Consider the following 20,783-nt stretch of genomic DNA (forward strand, 5'->3'; position numbering starts at 1 on the left):
CTCACTCATGAGTTTCCTCAGTCTGAGGGCATTTTCACATGGAAGCAGATATACAAACAAGGGGTATAAGAGGATAATTATTACTTTGCATTTGCACTTTAAACATGACTGAATTAATTCTCCCAACTCTACTGTAATAGTGAAGTGGTGTAACTCAGTCAGGAAGCAGGCATGGGGTTCATGGAGTTCTGCAGGTCTGCAAAAATCAGAGAACACAACCTTATATCCTCCCTTACATCATCTCTACCAACATTCCTCCCATCAGACATGTAAGAGTTGGAAAAGGAGATACACCTTCTAGTAACCTTATTTTCCCTGAAATTTGATTGTTGTAGCTGGTGGGTGCACAAATAAGCTGGAAACTCTAAGTGCACAGAGATCAAGCTCTGACTCAAGCAAGAATGACTTACAAATTGTGATAGGAGCTGGATGTTGTGGTTTGAGCCCTTCTTACCCCACCACCAGCACATCCCACTTTGTGTCCCCCCAATTCCCCCAAAAAGGGGTTATGATGAAACCAAGTTATCCACGGGGAAGAATAAGCAGCAGCACAGAGGGATATATGCTTTTTGCAAGTGTTTAAATTTTTACCACAGTATTTATTAACCTATCCCACTGTTGACTTACGCTTCAATAAGGTGTCCAAAGAAGTTGAGCAGTATACAATTGTTCCAAGGAGAATGGTGCATTATTGCTGATCTCAATTTGCATCAGAGAACAATCAAAGGACTTTTATGGGAGTCATTACCACAGGCACACAGTGAGTGCAGAGCCTCAAGTTAAAGCACTGCTGTAGTGGCAGAACTACCACTTTCATTTGTCACCTCAATAGAAGACATTAAAAAATATATAGGTAATGAAACTTAAGCATAACAGGTTAATAATTAAGATAGCACAGATTTCTGCCAGCTGAAACAAGAACAAAAAGGCTGCACAAAGCATCTGTGCCATGACAACGTGGCGAGCAGAAATGCTGTGAAACCACAGGTTGGACAAAGGGAGGAATTCAAGGGTGGGGGTTTATTCCTCTCCAGGATATTTCAATATTTTTGCAGCTTTCAGAGGTGAGGTTTGTGACAGCTTTATCACTCTCAGCTACCTCAACCCCATCCTATCTTTCCCTCCTCCCCTTCCAAAACACACGCAGACACTTCTGTCAGAGCTGACCATCACGTGCCACAGCCTGCCTGTCTCTTTAGCCTCTGAAGTTGGATGCTGAAGAGGTGAGACTGGCTTTCAGAAAAGGTCAGCCAGTGCTAAAGGAGGAGACAGCCCCAGAGGTAGCTGGAAGCACTTGAAATGATAGAATAACACTTTTGAATTGGCAAAGGGGCAGAGAGAAAGACACACAGGAGGAAGCAGCAGAGCTGAGACAACAGGAGACAAAAGTGAGGAGAATGGGAAAAAAGGTAACATGGAAAGGGGAAAGGGAGATGCCAGGTAGAGACAGGGAGGCACAGCATGAAGGATAAGCACAATTTTAATAGCAGAGAGGGCCCAAAAGACAACAAAGCTCTAATTGGAACAGTAGCATAATGAGCAGCAACATCAGCCATAGACTTCTAAACTTTTATATTACATCCAAATGTGGTGGGAGGGGAACAAAGCACAGCTAATTTCCTCCTCCAGAGAGGGAGATGAAGCTGCATTTCCAGGCTCTTGTTCTCTTTTGCCCACCACCACACTTCCTACAGTCCCTCACCCTGTCCTCTCCCAAAGGAAGCTGTTTACCCTCATGCTCTCCTACCAAACGTGGTGACATGGTGATGCACTAAAGAATGAGACAAGCTGTCACTCTTTCAGAGGGTCTTAAAAACTCTGCTGTTTTAATCCCCCTCCAGATGTGAGTGTTTCTGCCTTTCCTTCTTCCCCCAACACAATGTGCTGGTGAGGTTTCTCTCTGGCAGATGCTGGAACCAGAGGCACAGTAAGAGCCCTGTATCAGCTCAGCATGTGCTGCTGCACCAGCTTCTGCCAGGTTATCTGGAACACAAGGTAGCCAGAGTCCCTGCTTAGGAGAGGGGACCAGAATCTGTCTTGACAAGTGTTTTGCATGCAGTTAAATAGACAAATGTATTCTGCTGCCAGGCTCTTGCAGGAATTTGACTTGATGCCTGTCACCAAACAGCTTCTTTTGCACTGGAAGAATTACAAAACACTCATACCCTATAATGATCAAAAAGAGAGCCCCCATGCCCACATTAGGTTTCTGAGATGCAATCCACACTTCCTTAGAAGCTAAGAATATCTAAGCCTACCCAGAATTAGGGTATGCATTTCTGAAGGGGAAAAAAAAAATTAAGCTATGATATAAAGGCCTATAAACTATGATATGAACAGGCCTCTCCTGTGACCTGTTTGCAGCACCAACAATCCACCTTCAAGACATCACCCCATTCACATGTACAGTGCAAACCTTTTCTCCATTACACTAGTCCCTGATCAGCCTCTCATGCAGAGCAGACAGGGGCACACAGCTCAAACTGGGTTTAGTTAGAGCTAATGCTGTTTGGATGCACTCAGCCCACATGCAAATATCTAATATGACTCCTACCAACCCAATTCAGTGGTTCTTTGCAGCAGTAAGCCCAGTTCATTAGTTATTTTTCCACTCACCACTTGTTTTTGTGTTATGGTCAAATACCTGCTACTGTGCATGATTAAAAACTTATTTCAGAAGAGCTTGAAAGTAACAGTGACTCTCATTTGCTGCAAATACAAGCTCTGAAGAGACAAAATGAGTCCCTTCCTTCTTTCACTTTCTGTATCACTTTATTTCTACCACACCCTTTCTCAGAGTACAGTACACCCAAAGCTCAGAACCACAAATAAAGACATTATCAGAAGAAAGAGGCTTTCAGTCAGATTGTGCCTCTTTAGTTATCAACACTAAATACTGCAATTGAAGACTTAAAACAGACAGTGGCATTTTACATGACAAGAAATAACAAAACCTGCTTTCTGTGAATTGATATCTTGCAGTCAATTGAAAGCCAAGAAGCTGCAAGATCCACCTGTGCTGCTGGATCATCCCTGAGGGATTCCTCGGTTTCCTTATGCCCAAAGAGTTTATACCTGATCATTTCTCCTCCATTTGGCCACCCACTTTCACCCAACTTACAGGTGCCCTGTATCCCTCAGAACTTATTACCTACTGACAGTATTATCCCATTTAGTTTATTTTCATGTGAAATCAAACAAAAGGACACAATTAGATATTCCCTTTTTTGTTCCACTTGTTTAATCACCCTTGCAATGCAAACAGACCAACAAGAGAGGCTGTGAAACCTCTGTCCTCTGAGATATTCAGAGCTCAGCTGAAGAAGCTCCTGAGCAGACTGATCCGACTTCCAGGTTGGATGTAACCTCAAACCTGGTGCCTTCTTTGAGCAGGTAGGTGATACCAGTACCTCTTAATCCAAGTTTGCTCTGCTTCTCATAGAACTCACAGTTCTGAGCGTTTTTGATAAGCTTCCTACAGTATTTAGATAACTAAACTGAGCCCTCTATTAAAAGCTACTAACAACCACTAAAGCAGAGTCTGGAAGGATGTTGGAAATACTCCTCTCTGAACACTACAGCATCCATTCCATGGCTGATGAACATTGCTCCTGCCTGAAGCATCCACACTGAACATCCAGCAATGCCCAGGCCACAAGCACAACCCCTTTGGGTACCTTAGCAGCACTTCTGGAAGGCACCAGTGGCAGTGCCAGGAGACCCACAAGCCCAAAGCAGCCCCCAGAGCCCCTGTTTCCTCCATGACTCTCATTCTTTGACCTCTCAAAGGAGAAAGACAAACTGAGCCTCAACAACTCATCTCATGGGCTCCCAAAAATGGTAACAGCTTTGTCACTTCTGGCCATGACTGAATTTAAGTTGGCAATTCCACCAACCCTCTGAGCCACCCAGCCCCTCATGCCTCTCATTTTTTAAGATCTGGTTAGATCAGCCCATCCATTATAAAAATGACACAGTGGTACCCACAAGCACCACCGACTTTTCATCATTTCAGCTAAAACCCCCATTTTGGGAGGATTTACAGCTGGGCTGAGGGATTGGCGTCTGGCTGGAACGTGGCACAAAGTCTGGCCATTTCATAATAAATCAGTTGGGCTATTTTTAAATTAGAAGGCTAAAAAATACAGATGAAGTTGACCATTTGCTGACACATCTTTGATCCCAGAAGGAATGTGAATTCCAGAGGCCAACTCTTCAGCTGATGTAAATCAGCAGAACTACACTGGCATCAGTGGAGCTCCAGTGATTTACATGCCACAAATCTGTCCCTGGATTTATTAATGGAATATCTGTAGTTGGCTTTTGGGTCAGGTCCTCACTGTTGATGTAACCCACTGGAATCAATGGGGAGTTGCTCATGCAAATGCAGAAAAAGGCTTGGGTTTCTTCCTTCCCATTCCTGATTATTTAATTTTTAATTAAAATTGCAAGGAACAAGCCTAATCATGGAGAACCCAGAGTTTAAGGCAGCACATCTTGATTGAGACCATAATGAGATTTACAAGCAGCTGTAAGGACATGCATCAGTTGCTACTTTTCATCTTTATGGGTTGATCCATAGAGCAATCTGTGCTATTGCTGATCTATATTTACACTACAAGCCTATATTTGAGTAATTTCATAGGGAGACCTGCTGAAATTAAAAAAGAAAATCTGAAAAATTGAGACCAAATATTTGGTGTTCTATTCAGGACTTTATTTTCATCCCTCCTCTCCCACCTATTTCTTCCTTTGTGTTTTAGAAAGGGCCAAACACTTCTGCCTCTTCAAACCATGTGTGTGTAGAATGTTAGAATATGTTGGACATAAATCCCAGCTCCACACACAGTTCAGTTAAATATCATTAGTCCCATTTGGCTTTGTGGCAGGGAAGGGGGGTGGAAATAGGGTCAAAAGGCAATGGGACTTGCCTTGTGGGGTGGGAAAAATTGTGGCAGACTTAAATTGAGCTTGGATGTCCTGGATTTTGGCTTTAGTGCCTCATCTTCCTTCCTCCCTTGGTACTGACATTCTACACACACATGGTCCTGAATACAACACCAAATATTTGGTCTCAATTTTTCAGATTTTCTTTTTTAGTATGCTAACCATACCAGCCATTTGCATGTTTATGATGCACATGTCACTGTAAAGGTGGAGCTGCCTCTGCACATGCAGCATTTTACAGCTCTTTCTCAAAACCTGACTTACCTGGGTTATTGACCAGGTGTTTTTAAAAGTGGTATTTTGTATTGAGTGCTACTGTCACCACAAAACCTTTCCTGACACCCAGCACACACAGTGCCTGGCTCCTGTGGTGTATTCAGAAAGCATTAATTGATGCAATGCCCAAGATAGAAAATGTTTGTTTCCCTCAGTACATTTCTCCATTTACTGAATAATTCAGCTTCTGTACAGGCTTAGCTGACCTTTGCTTGATAAAGCCATATTTCTGAGCATTTGCTTGCATTTGGTGTTTTTAATCAGGTTCAAGTCCACTCGTTCCACATCAGAGCAGAGAATAATGATGCAGATCCGTGTTTTAGCCAAGTGATGTTCCTCTAGCACACACACTTCCCCCAAATCACTGAGTTGTTAACTAAAGTGTAAGAGAATTTATGATGCTAAATAAAACCAGGGAAAAAAAAAAAAAAGATGTTTTAATAAGATGAAAATCCAAATGTTAAAATAATGAGCCATCTGTATGGGTGGCCCTCTCCTGAGAGATGCCAAGAGCTTTACCATCTGTGAAACATTTACCAGCTGTTTCCTTCCTTTTTCGTGAGAACAGAAGAAATCCTTGCAGTTGGTGTTTCTAACTGACACATCCTAGCAAAGGGAACAGGTTTGTTCAACGTCAGGGACCTCTCCTAAACCAAGCCTGGCTGGAATTAACCTAATATTTTGGTAGGCATTGCTGATCCCTGTCTCAAAAAGGTCTTTCCAAACAATGGTCCAGCAGCACACAGAGCACTTAAAACCAGAAAAGGCAGAAAACATCCCACAAAACACAAACTGGTTTCAGGAACAATATATTGAATATCTGATCTGAATATTTCTTTACTGTTTTGCTTTTTAAAACAAATCTGTTGCAGGAATTCGGGATAAATTGTAACCCATATAAAGCACGTGCAGTAAATAAGCACAGTCCAGATATTACTTGATTAAAAGATCTGGACCTTTCTTTGTCTCCTCTGATCATCTGATACCTGCAATCAGCACATCCCTGCACCCACCTCTGAGCACAGGAGTTGTGTGGTCCTGGGATTACACAGTGCTGATGCTCTACAGGATTTTAGTTTGCAATAAAACAGACCAAAGGCTACAAAATACATATGTGTTTAATCCATGAAAGGAGATATCAGCTTGTATTTATTTGTATCCTGATGTGCTGTGGCCCTAATTGTACAACATTTCATTATTTTCTCAGTGCTCCCTTATTTCAGCAGCTGCCAATGTGAACTGAAGAGGATATAACTTCAGGAGCAGAATTAGCTCTTAAATTCCAAGTAAATGAAATTTGCCCATAGAAATGATAACTGAATATTTCATAGAAACTCCCTTTATGTTTTCAAAAGTTCATTTTTCAAGAGACTTGTGCAGTGAGTCTGGGGGGGGGGGGGGGGAAATCAGCATCTAATCAGTTTGACAGTTTATGTGGCTGTGTAAGGAGCAATGGCTGGTTATCACTTTCATGCCAAACACCACAATATCCTGCACTTCACAACCTGGAAAACTATAACAGACATGGAAACAGGCACCAGTTCCACACAACACTTACAGCACCTCTATAGTATAAAGCCCAGTTCTACAGATACCAAAAAAATAATAATATCCATGCTCTGGTTCATATCTTAAGTAAAAACCGAATTAGAAGAGTCATTTGTGTCCTCTTGAGCACAACTCGCCCAATACAGCATCCACACTGTCAATAATATTATTTTCTCCAGAGAATGAAGACTCAGATTTGGAATTTAAAGTAATATCAAAGCACAGCACAAAATCTTTGCTAGGAATCCTCCCAGTTATAATTTGGTCTAATACTGAATGGTTCCAGAGAGTTTATTATCTGTTCTTTAAAAAGGAATTACAGGGCTTGGAAGCTTGCACAATGTTTTAGAGCATAGTTATACCACTGTCAAATGAATCTACCTTTTACCAGAAAATCTAAAGCCCTCAAAATATGGTGAAAATTAAGTTTCATGTCATCCTTGAAAAGTAAGTCCTGGAAAACATCCTATCAATATTTATTCCCAGACAAACTGAGGCATGAAGTAATACAATTTATTTTCAGGCTGATGTATCTATTCTTGCCTCCAAACTGTCAAACCAGCCCAGCTAGATGGGAATCCTAACGGTATCATAGCCCTTATATTCTCTTTTAAGTGTTACAAAATCCTTGGGATACAGGGTGGTATGGAAAATATGGGTTGCTTAAGTGTTGTGTGTTCAAAGGAGCATTTCCTTTGGAGGTCAAGAAATTTTAATTCAATGTATTGTCTGGTGACCCGAGCCCATAACAGCATCCACACTTCCACGAGTGTTATTGGGATGTGCTTAAAAAGGGCTGAAAAGCCAACCCTGGCTGCATTACAGGCTGTGTTCCCTGCTGGAATGAGGGGGAACTCATGGGGAGCTCATGGATGTGCAGAGCTGACACTGCACAGGATCTGCACTGCTCTGCCCCAAGTGCTTCTCATCCCCAGCACTCAAACCCTCCTCACTCAGAGTGTAGAAAACATGTGATTAATCAGAGATTACCAACAAAAATATGGGGTTTGTAGGTGCATGAAATCATCTGTATCTTTCTGGGTTTGTAGAATCTGAATCATTTGGGTTGGAAAAAAACTTTAGGGTCGTCAAGTCCAACCATTCCCTCAGCACTGCTGGGTTTGCCACTAACCCATGTCCCCAAGGGTCATGTCTGCACAGGTTTAAATCCCTCCAGGGACAGGGACTCCACCACCTCCCTGGGCAGCCAGAAGGTCCCCCCGAGCCTCCTTTTCTCCAGGTTGAGCCCCCCCCAGCTCCCTCAGCTGGCTCCTGGTGCTCCAGACTCTTCCCTGGACATGCTCCAGCCCCTCAATGTCCTTGTCACAAGGGGCCCAGAACTGCCCCCAGGACTGGAGGTGCCTCAGCAGTGCCAGCACAGGGGACAATCCCTGCCCTGGTCCTGCTGCCACAAGCCAGGACACCACTGGCCTTCTTGCCCACCTGGGCACACCCTGGCTTGTGTTCATATTTGTAAAACCCCATGGCTGAGTCTGCTATTTAAGACAAATAATAGCCAGGTTTTAAAATTAAGCAATCTTAGTTTTTTTGTTGCTATTTGAAATCTCTCAGGGTGATTTTTCCATGGTTTTCAATTCCTTATATGGCATCAACATACATTTGTACATGTGTAATTAACCCATGTTGTTCTTGGTTCTAGTTCTAAGGAATATTGCTCTGAACAAAGCCCACCTGGAATACTCCCACACACAAGGAAAACCTCACTTGGCATTTGAAGTACCTGCATAACTGAGGAGGTGTTAGACCTTGCTTTTCTGTTTTGAAAGCTGCAGTTTGAGCAGTTAGTACATCTAAATGACACCAGTTACAGCATTCAATGTCTAAATTCTGGGGTATAAAAAATGGTTTGTAACCATTGCCTCCCTTTCCACGCTCCTGAAACTTCCTGGAACTGCTCAGTGGGTTGGTAGGAATGACAGAGCAGCTCCAAGGAACAGCAAGGTGCCAGGGGTAGGTTCCTGCTGATTTACTGGGCTGCACAGAGCTCCTGGTTAGTGGGCGTTTGAGATGTAAACTCACAGAATCCAGGCAGTCAGCACAGCTAAAAACCCCACTTTACTTGCTGGAAGGGGAACCACGTTACCCAGAGTATCCTGGACAAATTCCAGTCCAGGTAACTGCAGTGTGGTTTAGTAAATTCTCCCTCCATTTCTGATTAGGAAAGGTATTAATCATTTTTGGCTCCATGCTGCTCCCATGACACGGGTGAACAAAGGCAGCAGTTGACACCGATCAACTTTTTGACATGTGGCTGAAAAAATGGGCTTGCTAAGTAAGTAATGGTGAATATTAACATTTTAGATGGAGAGCCCTGCACAGTTCACTCAGGGACAAGTGGTGCTTTGCCAGGAGCTACAGGAACCATCCACAGGCAAAAAGAAACAGGGACTCAGCCCAAGTTCTGAGGCTGCACCACCTCAAGGCTCTAGATGTATCATGTGATAAAGAACTAGGCAGCATTAGGCAGCATCCTGTTCCTTCTCTATTTCCAGGTAACTTGTCTCTTTTACCACAGCAAGTGCTCAGAGAAGAACCATCACTAACCAAGAGAAGAACAGACTCACATCCCACATTTTAAGTTTGCCTGGAATGAATGAATGGCTCTATAAACCTTTTAAGCCCTTGTGTGTCCTGTGCAATCAATGACACTAAAACAAGTCACAGACTGCCAGGGGATGCTCTGAAGACTGAGCAAATCACCTCATCAATACACAGTGAAAGAGGCTTTGCTCCAGTATTTCTATCCAGTTGGGAATATCAACCAAGCCTTGGACTTGCTCTTGACCAAGAGGTTTCATTTAAAAAATGCCACTGTACAATTTATATGCTTGAATACACTTAAAAATATAATTTCTTTTGGTCCAAGGAGGCCCTAAGAGCACTTATAGGACAGGAGTAAATACATTTTCAGGCTGACTGACATTTCTCAGCATCATCTTTATGTGAATGACCAAAACGAGGCAGCTGAAAAAAAAAATCCCCTGCAAGGATCTCTGGCTTTCCTGACCCTGTCCTTCTCTTATTTGTATAATATTTATGATCTTGTCGATCTTAATTCCTCCATTCAGAGCCTGATGCCGATTCACAGACCAGGTGCTGTGTAGGTGGGTGCTGTGTGGGTTTCCCCTCTACTCAGATGCCTGAACTACAAGAGCTCAGCATCATGTTCAGCCAGGCCTGAACACCCTTGGAGCCAAGATTAACAATCTGTGCCAACCTATGGAGGCAGCCTGGGATCAAAACACCTCTTTAAAAAAAACTTTTGTTAATATCTACTTATATAAAGAGTACAAATCTGTCCATAAAAAAAGTCTCTTGCTCACTTATGCAGTCAAAATTATGCCTAATTTGTAGAATATAATTAAACAGGAGATGCCCATCCTTGATCTCCAAGTAGTTCATTATCAGTTAATGCCACAGATTTCAATGGAAGGCATCAGAAATCCTCTTAAGGGATGAGAAACCAAAGTATATGTTTTGGCACTTAAGGACTCATTTGTGAGCAAATTTGCTGTTTTCATAGAGTTTCAAAGGAATATCTGCTTTAATAAACTAAATCAAAAGCTGTAACTATCCAATCTCAACAGTCTGTTAGATTTTCATCTTAGTCATAATTCCAGTGTATTTCCCAGTGCTCTCCAGAACCTGTGTCAGCTTCCCAGTGGGGAAAGGCACCTACACTTGGCACTGGTCTGGATTTCTGGAACATTCCAGACCCCCCCAGAGTCTCCATTTGCCTCTCCACTGTCAATCCTCCTGTGCTGTCAGTCTTTTTTACTGAGTCTTTGGTAAAAAGAAGTACAAAAACCAATGTAAAATTTAAATAGGACTGGGAAGTACATTTGGTATCAGATTGCCTCAAAACCTACTGCAGCTTTTTGCAAAACTATACCCATGTTCTCCCAAGCTCTTGGGCACATCTGGAGTTTCACAGTTTTGGATCAAACCAGATGACAGCAGTCTGTCAAAAGACAGCCAGAAGCCCATCAAACAGATATGCAAAAGAATTATATGTAGAAAACTCTTTTGAACCCAAAATAGAATTTTATGTAACACAGAAATAGTTCTTTTCCCCAACTTCCTTTCACGGAAAGGACAGAAAGTTGATTCTTTCTGTCTGAGAACAACACATTGGCTTTACTGATGACAGTCTTTAGGAAAGAAGGCAAGAGCATTTACTACTGTGAGCTCATTTTACACACATGAAAGCTCTGATCATCTTGTGCACAGTGGGCAGAGGGGATGGAAACCACACCAAGATCTGGGGCCACCTTTGGGGGACCCGATTCTGCCCCAGAAGTTTCACATCTCAGGTACAGAAAAAAAAATCCTAAACCACACAAAAACAAGATAAGTTTTTTCAGGAAGGACTTCTGGCTTGATTTGAGAGATGGTGGCTCACAGCACTGTACTTGGCCTCAGAAATTTAATTGTACCTAAATTAAGACTGAAAGCTGATCAGGTTGGACTAAAGCCTAGTGGGATTCTGAAACAGAGATTTCTCACTCTGTCCTTTGCTAATATTTTTCCAAACTGCTTTTTGGCAACCCCTTCATTTTTGCACCCAGTTTTCCCTGTAAATGAGCAGTGAAATTCCAAAGGACTCTATCAGGAGTTAAAATCACTCAGTATATATTTGCCAGTGCATGCAGTATTTATTTTTAAACAGTGCCAAAAGTGTTTATAGATAGAAACAACAGGACAACCCATAATTAAATAACTGTTTCTGCTACATCTGCTATTTAGCAACTTGAAGGAAAATAATTTCCCAACAACAAATAGGAATGGTCAAGAAAGCTCTCAAGTTTGGGCCCATTATTACCATATAAAACAACATATTAGTTGCTTAGCTACCAATCATAAAAGAAGCCCAATTAAAAATGAAAGAATCTTAACTAGCTGCATGGAATATAAAAGTGAAAAGTTAAAAGCTGTCAGGTGGTTAGTGGAGAGAATACTGAGAAGTGATTGACAAACTGGGCTTGCTTTGCTTCAAATTTGGCTTTGATTCAATAAATGATTGACACACTGATGTCGTCTGAAATAGCAGATTGTGCTTTGGAGAGGCTATTTAGCAGCCCATTGATTGACAGGTTACTAAAATTGTCCCATGGACAGAGGTAACCAAACAGAGCTATATTTTGACAGGTGGGCTTTTTTTTTTTCACCTGTATTTGCTATAGCATTTATATTAAAAGCAGTAGAAAAAGGACCGCAAAAGTGTCATTGAATTTTCAGGAACATGGCTGGATGTCTCCTTTTCTAATATTGCTCCACAAACCTACAATTCCATTCCCCCATTAAGTGTTCTGGGGTTTTTTTTGGGAAAACCCTATAAGCCAACCTGAACAGCCTCAGACTTCATGCACTGAGCACCTTCACAGGGCACTGGTTACACCCAACATAATCAAACATGTTTCCAACAGGTACCAGGTAACAAGGCCCAGTTTTTTAGGAACAAGGCATCATCCCAAGTCTTGGTCTCACCAGTTCCTATAAACTAATCAAGGATTGGATCAGCACCTGAATTTGATATCTCCCACCCCAGTAAGGCAGAGTTTGCAGAACACCTTCAATCTCCTCAGAAACAGGTTTCACCTGGCAGCAGAAACAGAAGTTCTGCCCTTGACACAGGTGCTTCAGAAATGCCTTATCAATTGGGAACAAAGGAAAGAACTTTCTCAGCAGGGATAGTCATTAAAAGATTCCTAGAACTTGCCTTTAATCAAAGAAAGAGCACCACACAGCATTTTTCCTGAATAAGCACAAGTACAGCATTATTTCTCTGCACTGTTAGCCTCCAGACCCCAAAAATACTACTTTTCTAGGTTTGTCATTGCTCTTACTTGTGGTATTTTTCATACAAACCCAATTATTACTGTCGAACAATAAGTCTTGTTTCCTGAATACCCTCCCTCTCATCTCTAAATTTCCAATTAGGATATTGCCCACTTTGCCTCACAGTTTTTACTCTTCTTGTTTCAGATTTCCACATGACTTTAATGTTTCTGAGCTGCTTTTTTTTAACTCTCAGTCACTTACAGAGAACATTCTTTCCTTTCCATCTCCATCTTCTCAAGTGCTTGTGATTCACCAATAAAACTCCATTTGATTTAGACTAAAGAAGTTTGCACATGGTCACAGAGAGAACACCAAGGATGAACACCAGTTTAGGTAGAAGCACTTTGAGTTTGGTACCTGAGTAAACCTGCAAACCTGAGCTTCTCTCCCCTTATGGAGAGAAAGAAAAAGACTCATTTGCTCCAGAGAAATTCCTTCACAGAACAAATTGAAACCAGACCACACGGGAAGCACAAGAAAAATATGACTGATAATCACTTACCTGAGGAAGCAGGTACAGGGTCAAGGCAGGAGCTGCATCTGCAGAGGTAAAACAAGCCCAAACCCCCTTGGCAGCTCCCCTAAATAGTGCCCCTGCCCTGCCCCAGCTGCAGCTCCTCAGGGCATTTGCAGCATCAATTGGGAGCACCTGAGAAGAGACAGCGAGTCCCACCCAAACTGCAAACTCACTCTCTGGGCCCAGAGCACAAATGTTTTCATGAATATCCAGAAAGTTCTGAGAGTTCTTCTGTAGGAAAAAAAATTGTTTTCCTTTAGTTTTCACGTGGATTTTTTTGTTTTTCGCTGTACAAAAACTTTGGCCCTTCTATCAATTTATGAAAATTACATTTTAATTAAAACACTTTGATGATTCACAATTAGGCATTTTGTCCCTCTTAGTGGTTTTAGAATTTCAGTTAAACTTTCTCAGCATTGTTTATTAAACAAATGTGCTTGGTATGTGTAAACTGTGTTTGTCCATTTATCTTTACTTGACATTTAAAAAACTTCCAGTATCACTCAGGGGGGTCATGGAACAAGTGGCAATTCAGGGAATTACAGATTCTGAAAGCATTTAGTGCCTTACCTTTTCCCCAGCCATTATCAGAGGCTTTAGAAAGCACCACTATCATTTTAGCCCCCATGTTATTTTACAGATATAGCAATTATTTCAGTTGTCAGCATAATTTTATTTTGTAACTATAAATAATAAAAATAATCATGTCAACAGAAGGAAGAATAGGCTTTCACTGCACAAACATGGTATAATGGATAGGATCCATCTCAACACCACAGTCACTGGGTTTTTGAAAATGAAATTATCCAGACAGAGAGGGGTATTTGCATATTTTTAAAGGAAATTTGCCATTTCTAAAGGAAATTTTAGTCCCAAATATCTCTACCTCTGCCTTGCCTTCTGCTCAGGACAAACAACTCCCAAGCCAAAGTTTCCTGTAGATTTTTATCTGGTTCTGTCAGCTCTGTTATATATTTTCCACAGTTTTCTGCCCCCTGCATTTGGATGTCTCTTGGATCTTTAAAAGGAAGGGGAATTACAGCACCAAAGGCTCCCAGCACTCACTTACCTGTCTCTGTGAGTGACCTGGCCTCCCCCATCCTCTTTGTGTTCTCATCACAGGGAAGATGTTCCACTTTCTGAAATAAAAACTCCTTCTGCCTCCTTTTTGTGCAATCCCGCAGAAGATGCAACCTCACAACCTCTGAACTGCTCCCAGACCAGCCAGCAGCCAAGACCTTTCCAAGTGTGAAATTCAGATGGGCACAGGATTCCTTAGAAACAATCCTCTCTAAAAAAAACCAGCCTTGTGCTTCCACTTCCCTCCTTCCCTGTTAGAGCAGTGCACACCCATAGTTTTGATTCCCTTCAAAAAACCCACCCTGACATCATCACCAAACTTCTACTTTGCAGGAAGATATTCAGCAACCACACAGGCATTGAACAAAACATCCATTTTATAATTTGAACATTCAAAGCTTATTTTTAAAAATCTATTAAAACGTATTTTTTCAATGGAGCACGGTATTTTAAGAATAAAGTGTTAGAAGAACACTGCCTTCTTCATGTTGCTTTTCCCTCCTAAAAATGACAGTTCTCAGTTTTTCTAGTTTTAAATTAGGTCTTTTTCCAAGGACTCTTTGAAGACTAAAGTCCATTTCCTGCCCAGTCCCAGCTAATTGTTATTACTTTAAAATATTCTAGCGATGTTGCTATTTTTCAGAAAAGAAAATAAAGTCCAAGTGCCTGCTGATTAGGGACTTAATATCCACTGAAGAAAATAAGAGGTTTCTGGATTGCAGCACGAACAACTTTTAGATCAAACTAATTTAATCAGCTGCTTTTACTGGTTTTTTTGTGGGGAAATGATATTACAGAGTTGCTGGGCTTATTTCAGGAAAAGCCGTGCGTTTACTGCTGTTTTTTTTAAAACCGGTGGTTTGTTGTGATTTGAAGAAAGACAATTCAGTTCCTAAACTGAAAGCTTGCAGGCTGTTTCAGTCTGCAGTGGGTTTGCAAGGCTGAGTTACGGATTCTGGGAACAGGATGTCACGGTTCAAAAATGCACCGAGAGGTGTGTGCGGGGTCCTGGGCGAGGGCGTGTGGGAGCCTTCGGCCCATGACATCGGGGTGGGAGAGGAACCACAGATGTGGCTGGAGAAGGTGGCTGCAGCCAGAGCTCTGCAAACCCCTGCACTCTTTTAAATCCTTGTTGCTTGGCCCCAAAAGAGTATTTTTTTTTTTGCAGTCAGATGGGAGTTCAAACTCAAATGCCTGTTTTGCGGCCAAAGAGTGAATCCTTTCGCTGATGTTTAGAAGGCAAGGGGCTCTCTGGAAGTGCTGCCTGACTTGAAAGTATAAATTATCAGCAATATCAGGATTTCATCCCAGGAGGGGAAATTGAACCTTCCCTCCCAGCCCTCCAAACTGGAGTAACTGATTTGTGTGCAGAGAAATGCCTGAAAAGGGGAAAAAGACCCAAAGCTGCTGTTTTACCCTTTTGTAAGTAAAAGGACTGTTCTATTGCATGGCAAGGGTTATTTTTACCAAAAAAAAAAATCCTAAATATATATTCTATAAAAAAATGAGTATTTTTTCTAAATGTGAAAACATGCAGAAAAGACTTATCTTAGTTCCTTACAGTGACCATGAACACGCAGGGGAAAAATTACAAAGAGAAAGTCACAAAATGAGATACAACCAGAAGGAACATAATAAGAAGAAAGTGTTTGGTAAGTGCCTTCTCTATACAGGAAAAGACCCAGGAAAGATTACATCTGTCACTCAGCAAAGAGAGAAAGCTCTGACAGATCACCCTAAGAAAGCCTTTTTTACTTTCATCTTTGCTCCAGGAATCAGCTGTGATCAGATTGCAAAAATAATCAAGGCCAGGGGCAGAGGAGTGCGAGCTGTGGCTGCAGGAGGAGGAAGAGTTTCAAGAGCACTTTGAGAGCACAGAGATAAGGTCAGGCCATTAAAAGCATCCCACAAGAAGCTCAGAACTATCAGTGACCATCCCTGAAATCTTGTGGAGCAACAGTGGTTTCCAGAAGACTCGAAGCAGTGGAAATACAGCAAGTGTCTTTCAGATGGAAGGGAGGGAAGGGACCATTGAGCCATCTCACCTGCTCTTCATAGGAAAGTGCTGGAATAAAATAGTCGAAGTAGCCATAAGAACATAGAATAAGATTTTGGGAGACAAAAACCCATGGGTTTATTTCGGATAAATTATGTCAAGCCTACCTCATCTCACTCCATGGGGATAAACAATGTCCACCCATCCTACTTAATCTCATCCCATGACAGTGTGACAGGCTTGGTGGACAGGGAAGTCATGTATCTTGACTTCTGTGAGCTTCCACCACTGTCTCACATGATAGTCTCACCTAAGTGATATAGAATCAGATAAGGATATAGAATCACAGAATTACTGAGGTTGGAAAAGCCCTCCAGGATCATGAAGCTCAAGCTGTGCCCGATCCCCACCTTGTCCCCCAGCCCAGAGCACTGAGTGCCATGTCCAGGCATTCCTTGGACACCTCCAGGGATGGGCACTCCACCACCTCCCTGGGCAGCCCCTTCCAATGCCTGACCACCCTTTCCATGAAGAAATTCCTCCTGATGTCCAACCTGATCCTCCCCTGGAGCAGTTTGAGGCTGGTTCCTCTTGTCCTGTCTCTGGTTGCCTGAGTGACACATCCTCCAGATGACATTGCAGGGGGCTGGAAGAGGTAGGAAAATCATACCCCAAAATTATACCTTCATGGCCCGTTCTCAGGCTAGAATAATGTCTGGAGTGTATCCTGGGCCCAGCAATATCCAATACTTCTATTAAAGTCTTAGAAGGCGGAACAGAAAATATTTTGCAGGATATCTGCAGATGGTACCAAATTGGGGAACAGCAACAGCCTTTGAAGGCAGCATTGTAATACAGAATGATCCTGACAAATTGCAGGAACAGTCTGAAAAAAATAGGATGCAATTCAAGATGAATCAGTGCAAAGTTGTCACTGATGCATAATCAACTGTTCAAATATAGGATGGGGACAACTGATTACAAGGCAGTTCTGCAAGAAAGCAGCTGGGGTTACAGTGAATCAGAAGCTGCACATGAGTCAACAGTGTCATGCTGTTGCAAAAAGGGTGTATGTCAAACTGGGACATGTAAACAGGGCTGTCATATGTTAGACATGTGAAGTAATCCCACTGGGTGCTGGGAAGATTTAAAACACAACACAACATCCAGTTTCACTCAGAGTTGCACTTTGAGACATGTGTTGTCCAGCCACAGAGCAATGAGCTGAGTGCCAGGCCCAGAGAACATGACGTACAAGGAATGACTGAAGGAACTGGGGTGGTTTGGGGAGGAGACGTAAAACGTCTGCAAATATGTTAAAAACTGCTGCAAAGAGGAAGGAAATGAACTGTTCTCCATTTTATCTGAGAACACCATAAAAAGAAACAGGTTTCCCAAAAGCTTTCAATAGTAGGACAGAGTTCTCTACAGTAAAGCCACTAGAGGGGATCAGCCACAGGGATTGTGTGGGTCAAATGTGCCCCGATGGAACAAACACAGTTAATGCTGTCACTGGGCAGGGAGAACTGCAGATCACTTCCCAACACACTGTTTCCTCTAAGGAATCTTCAGTCTGTCCGTCAAGTTGATTATTTCAAAATTGCTGTAACCCCAATTCCTTTTTTAAGTATTTTTTCTCCCAATAATTCTGAGTAAGAAGGGAGTAAACACTGAGGCTGACAATGTCATTAACTGGCAATATCACTACATAATGAAATAGTTTTATTTATCAAATCCAAATAATGTCTAACTCTTTTTTTTTTGTTTGTTTGTAGAACTTGTCAGAATTTCCACTTTTCCTTTCCCTAAAGTGGTAGGCAAAGCGTGAAAGGGGTCATCAACACTGCGAATTTCATTCAAGATGAGTTGTGCACCTACGTATATAGGACTTACAGGGGGAAAAAAAAAAGAAGTAAAGAAAAAAATCCCCACGTTTAATTATCAGCATAGCACTGAAAGAAAGACAGACAACAAAAATAAGTAAGATAGAACACTTCAAGTAGCATAGCTGAGCTTGTTGTGACTACTCATGATGGGAACTGTTATCAAAGTCAGGTACACGAAGCACATTTGGCCCTTTATTGTGCACAAAAATGTCTGTAAACTTTACTGCAACACACAACAAATCACACACACTGTTTTGAAAAACCTAAATCACCCCAGGGCTGTAGCAAGAGAGGATTTTCACAATCCCACATCACACTGTTGTTCCATGTAATCTGCACCTGACAAAGAAATCGAAAAATCTCTAAGAACACACCTCCTTGATTGTATATTGCTATATTTGGGGGGAAAAAAATTCCTCCTGGGTCCCAGGGGGGAATTCAGCTCATACCCCGGAGCATAAGATTTGATTACTCTTTTTTGAACATGCATAACTGCCATTGCTATTACTGGTCATAACATTTTGTCAGGAAAGAGAAATATTATTCTGCAATGTAATAAAAATAGATAAAATTCAATATAGCTTCAGAATCATTTGCAGCATTTCCAAAGTAAACATTAGGCACCCATCAAGATTATTCCATTGGATAAGCCAAGGAAGCCTCCAGTGCTATCCGTTCGTTTTATTATCTCTAATTTTCAAGAGTGCAAAAATGCTTTCAGTAAATATTATGGGTTCTTCCTGTGCTAAAAGAGATGCTAAATGACCTTCACCAACTTAGTTATAAATAACAGGAGCAGGGAGCACACACACGCCGTGTAGTTTCAGCTCTATTCAAACCTATCAGCCAATTCTGCCCAGTGGATAAAAATGGACACCAGACCCTGCTTGCTTTTTTTTCCCCCTTCTCCATAATCCCACCCCAGTTCCCTCTTGAAAGGCATTCTGTTCTGTCAGCCATAATGGCATCTGCTGGTGGAGACAGGAAGCCATAAATCTGTAGGGTTCCTCTCGACCAAGCCTTGTTAATGCTCCCATTTATCACCGAGGATAGGGTGCCATCTCACTACTGCTCTGCTCAGAAGTCCATCTTCTCAATTTCCCCTTCCCAAAGGAGTAACCATTTAAAACAGCGACTTTCTCATCTTGCATGTTGAGACTGAAAACGCCACTGATACAAATACCATACCCAGTGTGTAGCGTTTGGATTTAAGCCATGACTCTGGAGAACAATAGCTGCTACTTGCTGAACCCAGACTACACTGAACTGCAGCTCTGCTTACATCTAGAGCTTGGATCTTTTCAACTTGCACCAGAGTAGCAGATCCCAGATGGAGAGGTTAAAATATGAGGGGACTCTGTCATTTGCCTTCCCTCCCTGTCTGATGCAAGTGTCCCAACACATTATATCGTGTCCCACAGTTTGGGAGAATTGTTAATAAAACATCACTGTGTTAAAGCAGCATTTAACACACAAGTCTTTATAATAAACCATCCATCAGAGGTGCAGCATCTTTCTGTGCAGCTGGGGAGGAGAGGAAATAGAAAACCAGCTAGAAGTATCTGCAGGTTTCTGATTTGGGAAGCAGTAGCTGAAGGGTTCAAAATCACAGATCAAGGCAGCATGAAATGTGAAAAGAAAATCCTAGTTTGCCACCCTGTCCCTGAACTACCTGATCCAGGTCCAGTGCTGCACTTTTCAAATCAGAGAGTGTGTCATTTCCTCTCATCCCAGTGCAGGGATAATTGCCCCACTGCTGTGGATGCTGGGGTCCCTCTTGGCCCTGTGTTTCCACCTGCCTGAACTGCAGGCAAACCAAAATCCCAGGTGTGCACCGACAGGGTTTTACATGTGCTGCACACAGGGATGAGAGGGCTGTGCAATTCCAACTGATTCAAACAGAGCTGTTCACTCCTGGGTGAGTTATGCCAGGCAGAAGTGGAAAAATGAGTATTTTATGATAGTGTTATCCTATTTTATCTTTCAAACTAAGCATTTGCCTGCACCAATAAATACTTTCACATTGCTTATAAAAATTGCTGGAGTTCGTGCAGGGAAGGCTATCAAATAATTTAAGTGAAATCAGTTGGGTGGACACTTTTACAAACACAATCTCATGTTAGGCTGCTAAATACAGAGGTCACTTAGGGGTCTGCCCGTGGACACTCCCTCCCTGCCAGGGCTGCAGGGCTGTGGTTTGCACATGGCCAGTGACACTGGCTACAACACAGCGGCTCTTGCTGGTGCTTTGTGACAGAGCCTGGTCTGACAGTTTGATTGGAGAGGGATGCAAATAATTCCTATTAAACCCAACAGTTTCATTAGAAAGAGAACAAATGCCAAAACAGAAAAAACCCAAAAGTATCTAAGAACTCAGTCCCACAGCAAACTCTGGGGTTAAGCTATGGAGTATTGGAAAAGCCACTTCTAAGAGGTTTTATATTAATTATCATTGAACACATAGAAATTAATCCATTCTTTCAGCTCCACATCACTTTTAAACCCTCAAGATGTTAACAGGAGCTGAGGGGAAAAAAACCAACACAAAACTGATATGAATAAAGGGGGCAGGGGAAGTTGTCTCCATGTGTCTTAGGGACCAAAACTATTCAAAGCTCCAGTGTCACCTGCCCTTGCTTGGCCTGACAGTTTGGTGGGTCTGTGAAAGGGT

The sequence above is a fragment of the Chiroxiphia lanceolata genome, chromosome 17 (assembly GCF_009829145.1).
Source record: "Chiroxiphia lanceolata isolate bChiLan1 chromosome 17, bChiLan1.pri, whole genome shotgun sequence".
In the NCBI taxonomy this organism is placed as follows: Eukaryota; Metazoa; Chordata; class Aves; order Passeriformes; family Pipridae; genus Chiroxiphia; species Chiroxiphia lanceolata.